Raw genomic sequence first — 18,446 nt, forward strand, 5'->3', positions numbered from 1 at the left:
ATAGGATATCCAAAGGAAACTATTGGATACACCTTCTATCACAGATCCGAAGGCAAGACTTTTGTTGCTAAATTCGGAAACTTTCCGGAGAAGGAGTTTCTCTCGAAAGAAGTGAGTGGGAGGAAAGTAGAACTTGACGAGGTAACTATACCTGCTCCCTTATTGGAAAGTAGTACATCACAGAAAACTGTTTCTGCGACACCTACACCAGTCAGTGAGGAAGCTAATGATGATGATCATGAAACTTCAGAACAAGATACTACTAAACCTCGTAGATCAACCAGAGTAAGATCCGCACCAGAGTGGTACAGTAATCCTGTTCTGGAAGTCATGTTATTAGATCATGATGAACCTACAAACTATGAAGAAGCGATGGTGAGCCCAGATTCCGCAAAGTGGCTTGAAGCCATGAAATCTGAGATGGGATCCATGTAGGAGAACAAAGTGTGGACTTTGGTTGACTTGCCCGATGATCGGCAAGCAATTGAGAATAAATGGATCTTCAAGAAGAAGACTGACACAGACGGTAATATTACTGTCTACAAAGCTCGACTTGTCGCAAAAGGTTTTCGGCAAGTTCAAGGGATTGACTACGATGAGACCTTCTCACCCGTAGCGATGCTTAAGTCTGTCCAAATCATGTTAGCAATTGCCGCATTTTATGATTATGAAATTTGGTAGATGGATGTCAAAACTGCATTCTTGAATGGATTTCTAGAAGAAGAGTTGTATATGATGCAACCAGAAGGTTTTGTCGATCCAAAGGGAGCTAACAAAGTGTGCAAGCTCCAGCGGTCCATTTATGGACTGGTGCAAGCCTCTCGGAGTTGGAATAAATGTTTTGATAGAGTGATCAAAGCATTTGGTTTTATACAGACTTTTGGAGAAGCCTGTATTTACAAGAAGGTGAGTGGGAGCTCTGTAGCATTTCTGATATTATATGTGGATGACATATTGTTAATTGGAAATGATATAGAATTTCTGGATAGCATAAAGGGATACTTGAGTAAGAGTTTTTCAATGAAAGACCTCGGTGAAGCTGCGTACATATTAGGCATTAAGATCTATAGAGATAGATCAAGACGCTTAATTGGACTTTCACAAACAACATACCTTGACAAAATTTTGAAGAAGTTCAAAATGGATCAAGCAAAGAAAGGATTCTTTCTTGTGTTACAAGGTGTGAAGTTGAGTAAGACTCAATGCCCGACCACTGCAGAAGATAGAGAGAATATGAAAGATGTTCCCTATGCATCAGCAATAGGATCTATCATGTATGCAATGCTGTGTACCAGACCTGATGTGTGCCTTGCTATAAGTCTAGCAGGGAGGTACCAAAGTAATCCAGGAGTGGATCACTGGACAGCGGTCAAGAACATCCTGAAATACCTGAAAAGGACTAAGGATATGCTTCTCATATATGGAGGTGACAAAGAGCTCGTCGTAAAAGGTTACGTTGATGCAAGCTTTGACACTGATCCGAACGATTCTAAATCGCAAACCGGATACGTGTTTACATTAAACGGTGGAGCTGTCAGTTGGTGCAGTTCTAAACAAAGCGTCGTAGCGGGATCTACATGTGAAGCGGAGTACATAGCTGCTTCGGAAGCAGCAAACGAAGGAGTCTGGATGAAGGAGTTCATATTCGATCTAGGTGTCATACCTAGTGCATCGGGTCCAATGAAAATCTTTTGTGACAATACTGGTGCAATTGCCTTGGCAAAGGAATCCAGATTTCACAAGAGGACCAAGCACATCAAGAGACGCTTCAATTCCATCCGGGATCTAGTCCAGGTGGGAGACATAGAGATTTGCAAGATACATACGGATCTAAATGTTGCAGACCCGTTGACTAAGCCTCTTCCACGAGCAAAACATGATCAGCACCAAAGCTCCATGGGTGTTAGAATCATTACAGTGTAATCTAGATTATTGACTCTAGTGCAAGTGGGAGACTGAAGGAAATATGCCCTAGAGGCAATAATAAAGTTATTATTTATTTCCTTATAATCATGATAAATGTTTATTATTCATGCTAGAATTGTATTAACCGGAAACATAATACATGTGTGAATACATAGACAAACAAAGTGTCACTAGTATGCCTCTACTTGACTAGCTCATTAATCAAAGATGGTTATGTTTCCTAACCATGAACAATGAGTTGTTATTTGATTAACGAGGTCACATCATTAGTTGAATGATCTGATTGACATGACCCATTCCATTAGCTTAGCACCCGATCGTTTAGTGTGTTGCTATTGCTTTCTTCATGACTTATACATGTTCCTATAACTATGAGATTATGCAACTCCCGTTTGCCGGAGGAACACTTTGGGTGCTACCAAACGTCACAACGTAACTGGGTGATTATAAAGGAGAATTACAGGTGTCTCCAAAGGTAGATGTTGGGTTGGCGTATTTCGAGATTAGGTTTTGTCACTCCGATTGTCGGAGAGGTATCTCTGGGCCCTCTCGGTAATGCACATCACTTAAGCCTTGCAAGCATTGCAACTAAATGAGTTAGTTGCGGGATGATGTATTCTAGAACAAGTAAAGAGACTTGCCGGTAACGAGATTGAACTAGGTACTGGAATACCGACGATCGAATCTCGGGCAAGTAACATACCGATGACAAAGGGAACAACATATGTTATTATGCGGTCTGACCGATAAAGATCTTCGTAGAATATGTAGGAGCCAATATGGGCATCCAGGTCCCGCTATTGGTTATTGACCGAAGACGTGTCTCCATCATGTCTACATTGGTCTCGAACCCGTAGGGTCCGCACGCTTAAGGTTATGATGACAGTTATATTATGAGTTTATGCATTTTGATGTACCGAAGGTTGTTCGGAGTCCCGGATGTGATCACGGACATGACGAGGAGTCTCGAAATGGTCGAGACATAAAGATTGATATATTGGAAGCCTATGTTTGGATATCGGAAGTGTTCCGGGTGAAATCGGGATTTTACCGGAGTACCGGGAAGGTTACCGGAACCCCCCGGGAGCTAAATGGGCCATGATGGGCCTTAGTGGAAAAGAGAAGAGGCAGCCCTACATGGGCTGTGCGCCTCCCCCTTCCCCTAGTCCTATTAGGACTAGGAGAGGTGGCCGGGCCCCTCTCTCTCTTTTCCCCCTCCGCGAATCCTATTCCAACTAGGATTGGGGGGGGGGGAATCCTACTCCCAGAGGGAGAAGGACTCTCCTGGCGCGCCACACCTTGGCCGGCCAGCCTCCCCCCTCTAGTCCTTTATATACTGAGGCAGAGGCACCCTAGAACACACAAGTTGATCCACGTGATCTATTCCTTAGCCGTGTGCGGTGCCCCCTGCCACCATATTCCTCGATAATACTGTAGCGAGAGTTTAGGCGAAGCCCTGCTGCTGTAGTGCATCAAGATCATCACCACGCCGTCGTGCTGACGGAACTCTTCCCCGACACTTTGCTGGATCGGAGTCTGGGGATCGTCATCGAGCTGAACGTGTGCTCGAACTCGGAGGTGCCGTAGTTTCGGTACTTGATAGGTTGGATCGTGAAGACGTACGACTATTTCCTCTACGTTGTGTCAGCATTTCCGCAGTCGGTCTGCATTGGGTACGTAGACAACACTCTCCCCTCTCATTGCTATGCATCACATGATCTTGCGTGTGCGTAGGAAATTTTTTGAAATTACTACGAAACCCAACAGAAGGCTCGGCCTCTCGCCTAGTGTTTTGTTCCACTCTTGCCGCCCTAGTTTCCGTCATATCGGTGTTATGTTCCCGGATTTTGCGTTCCTTATGCGCTTGGGTTATAATGGGAACCCCTTGATAGTTCGCCTTGATTAAAGCTTTTCCAGCAATGCCCAACCTTGGTTTTTACCATTTGCCACCTAGCCTTTTCTTTCCCTTGGGTTCTGCAGACTCAAGGGTCATCTTTATTTTAAACCCCCCCCCCCGGCCAGTGCTCCTCTGAGTGTTGGTCCACCTGTCAGCTACTGGTGGCCAGCAGGGGCAACTCTGGGCTGGCCTACCCGTACCTAGGACAATCTGAGTGTGCCCTGAGAAAGAGATATGTGCAGCTCCTATCGGGATTTGTCTGCACACTCGGGCGGTGTTGCTGGTCTTGCTTTAACCTGTCGAAGTGTCTTGAGTTACCGAGATACCGAGTCTGATCGGAACGTCTTGGGAGGAGGTCTATTCCTTCGTTGACCGTGAGAGCTTGTCATGGGCTAAGTTGGGACTCCCCTGCAGGGAATTGAACTTTCGAAAGCCATGCCCGCGGTTATGGGCAGATGGGAATTTGTTAATGTCCGGTTGTAGATAACTTGAACCTTAATTAAATTAAAATGAATCAACTGAGTGTGTTACCGTGATGGCCTCTTCTCGGCGGAGTCCGGGAAGTGGACACGGTGTTGGAGTAATGTTTGCGCAGGTTGCTCTCTAGTTTCTCGCTCGCGCTTTGCCTCCTCTTCTCGCTCTCTTTTGCGAATAAGTTAGCCACCATATTTGCTAGTTGCTTGCTACAGCTCCACTCATATTTTACCTTGCCTTACCTATAAGTTTAAATAGTCTTGATGGCGAGGGTGCGAGATTGCTGAGTCCCTGTGGCTCACAGATTACTATTACACCAGATGTAGGGCCCGATGATTCCGCTCCAGGAGACGCGTATGAGCTCAAGTGGGAGTTCGACGAAGACTCTCAACGTTACTATGTTTCCTTTCCCGATGATCAATAGTGGTGCCCAGTTGGGGGTGATTGGGGCCGTGTCGCATGTTGGGTTCTCTTTTATTTTGGCGCCGTAGTCAGGCCATGAGTGTTTGGATAATGTAATGTTATTAATGTACTTGATTGACGTGGCGAGTGTAAGCCAACTATATTATCTCCCTTTTTATTATCATATTACATGGGATGTTGTGAAGATTGCCTAACTTGCGACATATGCCTTCAATGCGATTATGTCTCTAAGTCGTGCCTCGACACGTGGGAGCTATAGTCGCATCGAGGGTGTTACAAGTTGGTAATCAGAGCCTTCCCCGACCTTAGGAGCCCCATTGCTTGATCATTTTTAGTGGCCGAGTTGTGTCTAGAAAAATGTCTTGAGTCATTTAGGAATTATATATCGGAGAGATTAGGAATTCTTTTTACTTCCCAGTCTCCTCATCTCTCTGGTAAGGCATCCTGACGTAGAGTTTTGACTCTTCTCTTCTCAAATTTCACTAAAAAAATTTAGGATCACGCAGGTATCTTGGAATCGTTCCGATGGTTTTATGATGAGAACATTGTCTTGGTGCCTCCTGTCAGGGGTTTAGTGGAAGTGTCCCGGGGAGTTGAGCTCTGAGGTATTGTCATCATAATTTTATCGTTGCAGTTCTGGAATACCTGAGTTTAGTACGCCGACATCGAAAATCTCTTTTATGCAGTTCGTTGGTGAGATAACCTTGACGCCACCCAGTACTGGGGCGGGAGTTCGGGAGTATCGCCATAACTTGTATAACGGATGCTTTTCGAAGGTTGAGGTAGATGGTTTCCGAAGGTTTCTTGGTTATGTGTTGAAGGATGGATGTAGCTGGATGTAGGAATTGCTAGTTTGGGTGAGATATTATGCTTCCCCTGTATCCCCAACACCTGATTGCATAACCGGAAAGGTTCGGGAGTTTCATAGGTGGGAATTCTAGTACTCTAGTTTTTCTTCCACGGATATTGGTTTGAGATTGGGATTTCTTACCGATTATTCGTTCTTGATCCGTACCTTGTTGATTTATTTCTCTACCTTAATTCTACGTGGCTTCTCAATTTATGGATATGTGACCATTTCAAGAGGAATGCATTCGTTCATTTTGTTCGGATGTGCAGACTATATGTTGCAATTTTCATTCCGTTGGATTCAGCTTCAATATTTATCTGTCAATGTGCTAATGGATGTCAACCTCTTTAGGATGGCTCCTCCAACGCGCACGACTCCGAATCCTGATCCGCCACCACCTCCACCTCCTCCGGAGGCATGGCAAGCTGTGATGGCCGCAACCAATGCAAACACACAGCTGATCATGCAAATTCTCCAAGAGCGCAATCAAGGCAATCAAGGGAATCAAGGCAGCAATCAGAGTCACTTTGCTACACTCAACCAGTTCCTTACTAACGGGCCAAAGACTTTCAGCAATTGTGTTGAGGCAACTGATGCTGACGATTGGCTTGTGGATCTGTGTAAGCATTTCGAGTGCAGTAACGTCAGGCCTGAGGACTTTGTTAAGTTCGCTTCCTTCCAACTCAAAGATCAAGCTGCAGAATGGTTCCAGCAGTACAAGGATTCCAGAGGTGGACGTGTTATCACTTGGGATGATTTCCGTCGAGATTTCCGAGCTCATCATATCCCTCAGAGCGTGGTCGAAATCAAGCGTGAGGAATTCCACAATCTGAAGCAAGGCTCTTTGTCTGTCTATGACTACAACAAGTTGTTCCAGAAGCTCGCCCGCTTTGCCAAGCAGGACGTCCCTGATGAGAAGAGCATGATATACCAGTTCAGGGGTGGTCTCAGAGAAGAAATTCAGCTAGCTCCTGTTCTCTTTGAGCCCTTGAGATACGATGAGTTCTACAACATGGCACTGAAGCAAGAGGCTGCTCAGTTGAAGTGTGATGCTTCCAAGAAGCGAGTCAGAGATGTTACTCCTTCTTCCTCTACTCAAGTGGCCAAGCAGCAGAAGTTCTAGCTTCCTCCTCCTCCGTTCCGTCAGCCGTATCAGCAGAAGAGCAAAGGTGGCAGTGGTTCTTCCCACCCACCCAACCCTGGCTTTCAGAACAAGACTTCGTCTCAAGCTCCAAGATCGAGTGCTCCGTACCCGTCCGCTTTCAGAGGTCATGTGCAACAAGTGCCAACAGAAGGGTCACTATGCCAACAAGTGTCTCAACTAGAGGCGTCTTCCTCCTCCTCCTGTCAGATCGGCAAGTACAGCTGTGGTCAAGCATAACCCCAAGCATGCCAAGGTCAATTTGATGAATGCAGCTCAGGCAGAGGACTCGTCAGATGTGATCATGGGTAACCTTCCTGTTAATGATATTCCAGCTAAAGTTCTTTTTGACACTGGTGCATCGCATTGCTTCATCTCGAGACCGTTTACAAATAGGCATGAATTGGTTTCGCAAGTTTTGCCTAGTCCTTTAGTAGTTGTCTCTCCCGGTAAGCGCATGCAGGCTAACTCCATCGTTCCGGAGGTTTCTATCACTTTGGGTGACTACAAGTTCTTGGCTTCTCCAACAGTTCTCGGTGACTCAGATATTGATCTTATTCTCGGGATGGATTGGCTTTCTAAGCACAAGGCTCAGCTTGATTGTGCAGCCAGGCAGATTCAATTGACTCATTCGTCTGAGGATGTAATTGTCTTTGCCGCTCGTGATGATACCATTCGTCTGTTTTCTCTCAATGAGAAGGGTGAATTGGATGCTATTTCGCAAATTCCAGTCGTTTGCGAATACCAAGACATCTTTCCAGAAGAACTCCCAGGAATGCCTCCGCACCGGCCAGTTGAATTCGTTATTGATCTTGAGCCTGGCACGGAACCTGTGTGCAAATGTCCTTACAAGCTCGGACCTGAAGAGTCGAAGGATCTGAAGAAGCAACTCAATATGCAAGAGAAAATGGGTCTCATCCAGCCTAGTGCTTCTCTGTGGGGTTGTGGTGTTCTTTTTGTGAAGAAGAAGGATGGAACGGACCGACTTTGTGTTGATTACCGTCCAGTGAACAAGAAGACCATCAAGAACAAATACCCACTTCCCAACATCAATGAGCTGTTCGAACAACTCAAAGGTGCCCAAGTATTCTCCAAGCTTGATCTTCGTATGGGTTATCACCAGATTCACATTCGTGAAGAAGATATTCCCAAGACAACATTCAGAACAAGCTTTGGTTCATATGAATACACGGTCATGTCTTTTGGCCTCGCCAACACTCCTCCGACGTTCTCTCGCATGATGAACTTCATCTTCAATGCCTACACCAATGACTTCGTTTTGGTCTATCTCGACGACATTCTGGTTTTCTCGAAGAACAAGGAAGATCATGCCAAACACTTGCGTTTGGTGCTTGATAAGCTCAGGGAACATCAGTTCTACGCCAAGTTCTCCAAGTGTGAATTTTGGCTTGATGAGGTTCTTTATCTTGGTCATATCATCTCTGCCAAGGGCATTGCCGTGAATCCTGAGAAGGTGTCTGCAATTGTGAATTGGGAACCTCCTCAGAACATGAAGCAACTCCGCAGTTTTCTCGGTCTCGCAAGCTATTGCCGAAGATTCGTTGAAAACTTTTCTAAGATCGCGAAGCCTCTCTCTAATCTTCTCCAGAAGCACGTCAAGTACGTTTGGTCAAACTTCCAGAAGTACGTTTGGTCTCCTTGATTAAAGAGAAATTGATCACTGCTCCAGTTCTGACTCCGCCTGATGAATCCAAGCCGTACGAGGTCTTTTGTGATGCCTCTCTCCAAGGTCTTGGCGCAGTATTGATGCAAGAGAAGAAAGTTGTTGCTTATACATCTCGCCAGTTGAAGCCTAATGAGAAGAACTACCCCACTCATGATCTCGAGTTGGCGGCAGTTGTGCATGCTCTTTTGACTTGGAGACATCTTCTATTGGGAAGAAAAGTGGACATTCTCACTGATCACAAGAGTCTCAAGTACATCTTCACTCAGCCTAATCTCAACCTCAGGCAAACTCGATGGGTCGAAATGATTCAAGAGTATAATCCGAGTATCGAGTATATTCCAGGCAAGGCCAATGTGATTGCTGACGCTTTGAGCAGAAAGGCTTACTGCAACAGTCTGATTCTCAAGCCTTATCAACCCGAGCTTTGTGAAGCTTTCCGCAAACTTAACCTGCAAGTTGTTCCTCAAGGTTTCCTCGCCAACCTTCAAGTCTCTCCTACCTTGGAAGACCAGATTCGCCAAGCTCAGCTTCTTGATGCTATGGTGAAAAAGGTGAAGATTGGGATTGCCAAGGGTCAGTCCAAGTACAAGTGCTACCGCCTTGATGACAAGGACACTCTCTTCTTCGAGGATCGTATTGTGGTACCCAAAGGTGACCTCCGTAAAGTGATCATGAACGAGGCTCACAATTCTCTCCTCTCCATCCACCCTGGGAGCACGAAGATGTATCAGGACCTCAAGCAAGCTTATTGGTGGACTCGAATGAAGCGCGAGATCGCTCAATTCATGAATGAATGTGATGTCTGCAGAAGAGTGAAGGCAGAACACCAAAGGCCAGCAGGTCTCCTCCAACCTCTTGCCATTCCAGAATGGAAGTTTGACCACATTGAAATGGACTTCGTGACTGGGTTTCCAAAGTCCAAGCGTGGCAATGATGCTATATTCGTTGTCATCGACAAACTCACCAAAGTGGCTCACTTTCTGCCTATCAAAGAGTCGATCACTGCAGCTCAATTGGCGGAACTCTATACCTCTCGTATTGTCTCTCTGCACGGTATTCCTCAAGTGATCTCTTCAGACCGTGGCAACATCTTTACCTCGAAGTTTTGGGATTCTTTTCAGAAGGCCATGGGCACGAACATCCATTTCAGCATAGCTTTCCATCCACAAACAAGCGGTCAAGTCGAGCGTGTCAACCAGATTCTTGAAGATATGCTCAGGGCTTGTGTGATCTCCTTCGGCATGAAGTGGGAGGATTGTCTTCCTTATGCTGAATTCTCCTACAACAACAGTTTTCAAGCAAGTTCGGGCAAGGCCCCATTTGAAATTCTGTATGGCAGGAAGTGCCGTACCCCTCTCAACTGGTCTGAAACCGGTGAACATCGGCTTTTGGGTAATGACTTAATCACAAAGGCAGAAGAAATGTGCAAAGTCATTCGTGATAACCTCAAAGCGGCCCAATCCCGGCAGAAAAGCTACTATGATAGTGAGCACCGTGATTTGGCTTTCGAGATCGGAGATCATGTTTACCTTCGTGTCTCTCCTATGAAAGGTACTCATCGCTTCGGTATCAAAGGGAAGCTTGCCCCCAGATACGTGGGACCTTTCAAGATCGTCAGCAAGAGAGGCGACCTCGCCTATCAACTCGAGCTTCCTTCAAACTTTGCAAATGTTCATGACGTGTTCCATGTCTCTCAGCTTCGAAAGTGCTTCAAGACTCCTGACCGCACCGTCAACTTCGAGGACATTGAGCTCCAAGAAGATCTCTCTTATCGTGAGCACCCTGTTGCTATTCTTGAAGAGACTGAACGCAAGACTCGCAACAAGTCAATCAAATTTCTCAAAGTCAAGTGGTCACACCATTCTGACCGTGAAGCTACCTGGGAACGCGAGGATCACCTCCGTTCTGAGTACCCGGCGTTCTTTCAGTCCTAGATCTCGGGACGAGATCCTTTCGTAGTGGTGGAGTGTTGTAACACCCCGGATGTAACTTTTCCAATTTGTACTCCAACTCTTGCCGTTTCCGGTGTTAAGTTAATTTATTTTCTCGGGTTTGGGTCTTATCTCCGTGTGTTGTTATCGCTGTCATGCATCTCTTATCATGTCATCATGTGCATTGCATTTGCATGCGTGTTCGTCTCTTGCATTCGAGCATTTTTCCCGTTGTCTGTTTTGCATTCCGGCGCTTCGTTCTCCTCCGGTGGTCATTTCTAGCTTTCTTTCGTGAGTGGGGATTAAACATTTCCGGATTGGACCGAGACTTGCCAAGCGGCCTTGGTTTACTACCGGTAGACCGCCTGTCAAGTTTCGTACCATTTGGACTTCGTTTGATACTCCAACGGTTAACCGAGGGACCGAAAAGGCCTCATGTGTGTTGCAGCCCAACACCCCTCTAATTTGGCCCAAAACCCACCTAACTCTGCTCCATGTCCTAGAGCGTTCGATCACGATTGCGTGGCCGAAAACCGCACCTCATTTGGACTCTCATAGCTCCTCCTATGCCTATTTAAAGGCCCCCCAAAAAATCTCCTTCTACTTCCCTGGACGAAACCCTAGATCCACCCACCTCGCGCGCATCGGATACGTCCGGCCGCAACCGGACACGTCCGCCACCCCGCCATCCAACCCGGTGCCGCCACGTGGCGCTGCGGGTCCCCAGTTCGCCGCCGGCCCGCAGGCCCGCAGCCGGCCCGCGCGGCCCGCGCGTCGCCTGCCGCCGCCGTTCTCCCACTGCGTCGGCCTCCGCGCCGCGCCGCCCGATCCACTCCGCCCCGCTGCCTCGAGCCGCCTCCATGCCGGCGGCCGCCGCCTCGCCAGCGACCCCGCCGCGCTCCCCGCGCCGCCTCCTGTCTCCGGCCGCCTCCGCCCGCCGGAACGCCGCCGCCTCGCCGCGCCTTCGCCCCGGCCGCCGCACTCCTCCGCCGGGCCCCTCGTCGCCGGCGCACCTCACCCTGCCGCGCGCCGCCGCCCGGACTTCGCCAGAGTCACCGCTCGCCTCGCTGGAGCTCCGGCCGGATCCGATCCGGACCGGGACCAGATCCACCGGTCCCCGATCCAAACGCCCGTCCCCGCACCGCTCCGTCCTGGATATCCCCGTCCGCCGTTGACTTTTTCCGCGGGGTAAATTTCTTCTAAGTCCTGAGTTTCCCAGATCCATATGCCCATGTTCGCGGCCCCGTAACTTTGCATCCGTAGCTTCAATTCATACATATAGCATATCAAATTGTTCATCTCAGAGAGTACATCATTACATTCCATTGCATCATTTTCATTAGAGTTCATCTTGATGTCCGAAATGCTGTTAGAAGAGGGCTACTTGAGTTAATGGTCAGATCTGCTACTCCATCTTAGACTTTTGTCATTTTTGTCATGATTATTGTGTGCATGATATGACCATGAGTTCTACATGTGTTTTGTTAAGGGTTTTGTCATCTCTCCAGAGGTGCAACCCATGTATTTTTATGATGTGTGTGCTGACTTGTGCACGCTTGCAAAGTGGTGCACTTGCTAAGTCTGTTTTCAGGGACTTAGTAATTTCACTAAGTCCTGGGATTGTTTAGTTCATGATGCCATATGTTCTTGTTGTTTCCTAGTGATCCGTGCCTCTTTTGAGGATGATCAATAAGGGAGTTTTGTTAATCTTGTAGTGCTCTATCCATCCATGTCTTTGCTTGCAATTATGGAGCACCCTAACTTGAGTCAATCGAGCTCTACTTTTGCTACTTTGTGAATCTAGGCAGATCGTCAACTTGTTTGCGATTTTGCCGATGTTATTGTAGTTGATCCATGCATGCTATGCCATTGTTCTTGCCATGTCTAGCTTGAATTTTGTGCCTTCTGGAAACTGATTATGTTTTTGCTATGTTCGTGTGCTTGTTAGTATATTTTGTGATCCCTTTTGGCTCAAGGTCACTAAGGGACTTTTGTTAAGCTTGTTGAGTAGCTCTATGCCATGTCTTTTTTTGTCATGTTCAGGTCCTGTAGCATGTTGTTTTGTTGCTCCGAAGAGGGCTATATGATCTGAAATTCCAGACAAGTGTTAATTTCGCAAAGTCTGAGATCTGTTTTACCATTTGCATTTTTGCCATGCTTGTTTGAACCTCCTAATGGATGAATTGGCCGTAGCTCAGTGCTAGAATTTTGTTAAGCATCTTGAATGCTTCTCTGCCATGTATTTTGATGCCATGTTTGAATGCTGTAGCATGTTCATCTCATTGCATTTAGGTGCCTACTTGTTGTAAATCGCAGACCGGTGTCATATTTGAATCGCTTGCCATTTCCAAACCGTAACTCCGTTTCCGGTGATCTTTATATCATTTTCAAGCGATTTCATCTCATCTTTCCAGTGGCACACTTGTATTTCCAAGTTGAGGCCAGGTTCATGCATTTCCTGTCATATCTTGCATTTGTCATCCCGCATCGCATCCCGCATAGCATATCATTATTTCATCATATTGCTTGTTCTTGCATGTGGTTGATTGTATCCTTGTTGCTTGTTTGTCTTGTTTGGGTAGAGCCGAGAGACGAGATCACTAACGAGGAGCCCGTTGAGTTTGCTTTCGAGAATCCAGTCAACTCTGACAACTGTGCAGGCAAGATGATCATACCCTCGAAATCACTACTCTCTTTGCTATGCTAGTTTGCTCGCTCTTTTGCTATGCCATTGGTACGATGCCTACCACTTGCTTGCAAGCCTCCCAAATTGCCATGTCAAACCTCTAACCCACCATTGTCCTAGCAAACCGTTGATTGGCTATGTTACCGCTTTGTTCAGCCCTTCTTATAGCGTTGCTAGTTGCAGGTGAAGATTGGAGGCCGTTCCTTGTTGGAATATCTTTTATTTACTTGTTGGGATATCATTATATTGTGATGTTATCTTAATGCATCTATATACTTGGTAAGGGTGGAAGGCTCGGCCTCTCGCCTAGTGTTTTGTTCCACTCTTGCCGCCCTAGTTTCCGTCATATCGGTGTTATGTTCCCAGATTTTGCGTTCCTTACGCGGTTGGGTTATAATGGGAACCCCTTGATAGTCCGCCTTTATTAAAGCTTTTCCAGCAATGCCCAACCTTGGTTTTTACCATTTGCCACCTAGCCTTTTCTTTCCCTTGGGTTCTGCAGACTCAAGGGTCATCTTTATTTTAACCCCCTCCCGGGCCAGTGCTCCTCTGAGTGTTGGTCCACCAGTCAGCTACCGGTGGCCAGCAGGGGCAACTCTGGGCTGGCCTACCCGTACCTAGGACAATCTGAGTGTGCCCTGAGAAAGAGATATGTGCAGCTCCTATCGGGATTTATCGGCACACTCGGGCGGTGTTGCCGGTCTTGCTTTAACCTGTCGAAGTGTCTTGAGTTACCGAGATATCGAGTCTGATCGGAACGTCTTGGGAGGAGGTCTATTCCTTCGTTGACCGTGAGAGCTTGTCATGGGCTAAGTTGGGACTCCCCTGCAGGGAATTGAACTTTCGAAAGCCGTGCCCGCGGTTATGGGCAGATGGGAATTTGTTAATGTCCGGTTGTAGATAACTTGAACCTTAATTAAATTAAAATGAATCAACTGAGTGTGTTACCGTGATGGCCTCTTCTCGGCGGAGTCCGGGAAGTGGACACGGTGTTGGAGTAATGTTTGCGCAGGTTGCTCTCTAGTTTCTCGCTCGCGCTTTGCCTCCTCTTCTCGCTCTCTTTTGCGAATAAGTTAGCCACCATATTTGCTAGTTGCTTGTTGCAGCTCCACTCATATTTTACCTTGCCTTACCTATAAGTTTAAATAGTCTTGATCGCGAAGGTGCGAGATTGCTGAGTCCCTGTGGCTCACAGATTACTATTACACCAGATGCAAGGCCCGATGATTCCGCTCCAGGAGACACGTATGAGCTCAAGTGGGAGTTCGACGAAGACTCTCAACGTTACTATGTTTCCTTTGCCGATGATCAGTAGTGGTGCCCAGTTGGGGATGATTGGGGCCGTGTCGCATGTTGGGTTCTCTTTTATTTTGGCGCCGTAGTCGGGCCATGAGTGTTTGGATGATGTAATGTTATTAATGTACTTGATTAACGTGGCGAGTGTAAGCCAACTATGTTATCTCCCTTTTTATTATCATATTACATGGGATGTTGTGAAGATTGCCTAAGTTGCGACATATGCCTTTAATGCGATTATGTCTCTAAGTCGTGCCTCGACACGTGGGAGCTATAGTCGCATCGAGGGTGTTACAATTTCTTTCAGGATCACTGACAGAAGGTCACTAGTTGACATATTTCTTGTAGTGCACATTCGCGTAGGAATAGTGCTTTATTGTGGACAGTCTGGAACTGCAGAAATGATTTGGTTTTTAACAGAACAACAAATATTCATTTTTTGCAGGTTATTTTCCGAGCCACTGCGTTGATCCGTATGTGGTCGCTACTCACTCCGACGGAGGCCCGGGAGCGTTTGGTTACTGGATCTATCCGCTGGAAGATGGTAGCACGGGATATCTTCAACCGGTTTGGATGACGGTCATGTAATAGAATAGGCAATTAGTTTACCTATCTTTCTTATGCCAGCCGGTTGTGACTTTTTGTGGCTAGTTCGTTATTGGCCCTTTGGCTCTTTGTGAGCTTTCCTTTATTTTCGTTTAAGACTTTAAGACCTTGTTGAACCTGTTTATTTATTTAATAAGTTGGCCGTATGCAACGTTCTGATGCAGAGGCCGGGGAGTCCCTCTTTTCGAAAAAAAGTAAGGATGCACCGCGCTGCACACCGTCATTTCCAACATCATCCTATTAATCGTTAGTACTAGCTAATATTTCTTTTAACACTAGCTAATTAATAGAGCTTTGTAGCAGTAATGGGAGGGAGGCGAGCGTCTATAAGCCGCAGACGGTGGCTCCACCACAATGACGATAACCTGAAAGCCATGGAGGAACACAAGCTGGGAGCTGTCAGCCACCTGCTCCGACGGGCCGGGAAAACCCTCGGGGAGCTCGTCGCAGCCGTGGAGGAGGTAGCCGACGAGCTGAAGGACGCCTATCTGGACCTCAACGACGAGTGGTGGGGCGAGACCACGGGCAAATTCCTGGAGATGATGATCAGGGACGGTTGCTTCCTGCTGGAGGTGATGAGGGTGGCGGCATGGAGGCACTCCATTCCCGACTACGCGAGCAGCGACCCCGTCTTCAGCTGGCACGGTATCCACCACATCAAGCCGTTCATCCAGCACGACATGCTCATGGTCGAGAACCAGGTGCCACTTAGGTTGCTCGAGAGGATCCTCACTGTGGAGAGCGACACATATCCGGTTGGTTACTAGTACTATATACTACCATCCGTTCAAGTTTATTGGTTCTCTTCGTATTTTGTGTCAAAATTCAACCATAAATTTAACTGATAAAATATTAATACGTGTCATGAAAATTTATATAGTTGGACTCGTATTTTAACATAGTTTTTAAAGATACTATTTTTTGTGGCATGCATTAATGTTTTCTTAATTAAATCCATGGTCAAAAGTTTGATGATGATGATGATGGATGAACATGCATGCATGCAGAGCGTGATTTCGATAAATTCCACGGTGCTCATGTTCGTCGAAAGGAGAGGAAGCTGGTACCCGATGTCTCATTTCATCGGCCGCAAGACCTGCCCCGGTCGGCATGGAAGCTGAGTTGAGGCAGCAGGAATCCAGTTCTCGCACACCAACACACACTACATCGATGACATCAACTTCAGCAACCGGAGGCTTAAGATGCCCATTCTCCAGTTGGACGATTCCATCGCGTACACGCTCCACAACATGATGGTGTTCGAGGCAATGCACGTCGGCACCGGCAATGACGTGACAGCACACGTGCTGTTCGTGAAAGACATTGTCGACTCCGTCGACGATGTGCGCATGCTGGCGAGCAAGCGGATCCTAGAGAATGACCTCGCTGATGATGACGCCGTGGTGAGGCTTTTCAACGGCCTCATCAGGGACGTGTCCAAGAGCTGGGAGAGTGAGTTGTGCCACGTGCGTGATGACATGGAGCGCTACTACTGCAGCCACAATCTCCGCATGTTCCTGTATGAGTCATGGGCCAACGTCAGGAGCAGGTACTTCAGTAGCCCGTGGATTGCCCTCGCCACCGTCTTCTTCCTCATCCTCGGACCTTTCGTTGCAGACGTCGTGCAGGCCATGTATGTAGTCATGTCGTATAACCGTAAGTAAGCCGAAAAATGCAGTAGTTAGAGATTGATGTTTCTCGTTTTGACAAACAAGAAGGAGCGGTGTCGCCCTTAGCAAAGTGTATCTTAATTTCCCTCAACTTCCGCCAGCTGAAAATAAGGAACAGGATGTGCCCAACTGCCCATAGACTCAGTGTATATGCACACTAGTGCTACGGTTTGGATTCTGCCATTTCACCAATCGGCAGCTTGGCGCTCTCCACCTTCTTCTCCATGCCCACCCCACCCAAATCCCGTGGCGCAGTTACCTAGTAACTCTTGCCTTTTGTGCTTCTTAGTTCTTGTATGCCTGCATGGCACTTCATAGTTCATACGCACGAGTATATGTATCATCTACTCCCTCCATCCCATAATATAAGAGTGTTATGGTGGTTCGCTGGCCCGTTTGTCCTGACTGAGCCTCTGCTTGGCCGATCCGGTGCAGGAAAATAGGACCGCCTGGCCGGCCAATCCGGTCTGGTCCAGCCTGTTGGTGCAGTTCGGCGCGGAGGTGGTCGAATGGTGCAGGTATGGATGACTTGAGCTTCCTTGGCAGCGGCCAAATTCGTGGCATGAGTCTGTTGACTCCTGTGATTGTTGTTCTAGCCTTTATTGATTGAACTCAACAACGACGAACTTGTGTCATTATCTTGTTGAAAGCGTTATTTTCATGTCGATGCTCTATCCTTTTTTTTTTGTTGGTCATGGCATTCAGGATGAAAATCCTTGTCCTGCTCGTCTACGGCCGGACACGACGACCGTGGCATGACCGCCAAGACGTTTGTAGCCGTAGGTGTTTTCTTCACATCTTGTTGTGGTTCCGCCATAGTTGTATATACATTTTGTACTTTGCTTGTTGATGACTTTGACTTTATTGCCTAGCATCAACTTCAAATAAAATTTGGCTGTGTGCATATTTGCTCTGGAAAAAAGTTCTCCGATGGGGCTTGCTGCTGCTGCTGCTGCTACAACAATCAGCAGGGATGAGCTTCCACACCAACTAGTTGTTGCCATTAGGCACCTTAGACCAAACCAACACAATGTATAGGATTATTAAGGAGATTATACCGCCTGATGTTCGAGCGGCACAGGATCTTCTTATTGAGTGTTCTAGAGTTCTTCAATCTTCTGTGTCTGAATCCAATGATGTCTGCAGCCGGGAGGAGAAGAAAACTGTTGCCCCTGAGCAAGTATCACATCATGGGAGAAACAATTTGGCAACAGCTCCTCCCAACAGCTATAGCGGGCACTTTTCCAGTCTGGAGATAATTTTCACAGGTTCTTGCTAAATATGGAGTTGTGTTAGCGAGGAGTTGGGAGGAATTCACGGCCGCCGCCGTAGCATAGCGGGGAGGCTCCGCAGCATCTATAGCGCCACGATAGCGGCAATTTAGCAGGCGATTTGAATGCGGGCTCCTGAGCATGTTATTAGGGCTTTACAGGATCTTGGCTTCAAAGAGGTGTATGCAGTAGCCTACGAGCAGCACAAACTTAATACTCTGGACTCTCCAAAAGAAAGCAAGTTGACTTACAATCTCAATCTCAAGCAGAAGAAAGAGGTTTGGAGGGAGATGTGAGAAGAAGAAGCTTCCCCAGCCATAGCTTCTCTCACAACCACAAACATACCATGGCTAATAATCCAAACATAATTTGTCTGCTGGAACATATTTTTTCAGGGCAGTGAGTCGACTTAGGACAGCTCAAGGAAGCAATTTAACTGACATCCTTAGCAGCAGAAGCAGTACCCCGAAATGGGTCTCGACGCTGCTCTTGCTGATAACAATGCATAGACTGATCTACACAGAATTTACTCAAATGAGAAGCAGATAACATGCCATATCAGCAACATCACAGACTATCTTGCAATGC

General features: G+C 47.0%; 1 pseudogene; it reads left to right on the forward strand.

The window, feature by feature from the left end:
* Window positions 1-16,581, forward strand: part of LOC123060020 (uncharacterized) — a 51,789-nt pseudogene extending 35,208 nt beyond the window's left edge.
* Window positions 16,582-18,446: the final 1,865 nt, after the last annotated feature.

Source organism: Triticum aestivum, chromosome 1A (genome assembly GCF_018294505.1).
Source record: "Triticum aestivum cultivar Chinese Spring chromosome 1A, IWGSC CS RefSeq v2.1, whole genome shotgun sequence".
Classification (NCBI taxonomy): domain Eukaryota; kingdom Viridiplantae; phylum Streptophyta; class Magnoliopsida; order Poales; family Poaceae; genus Triticum; species Triticum aestivum.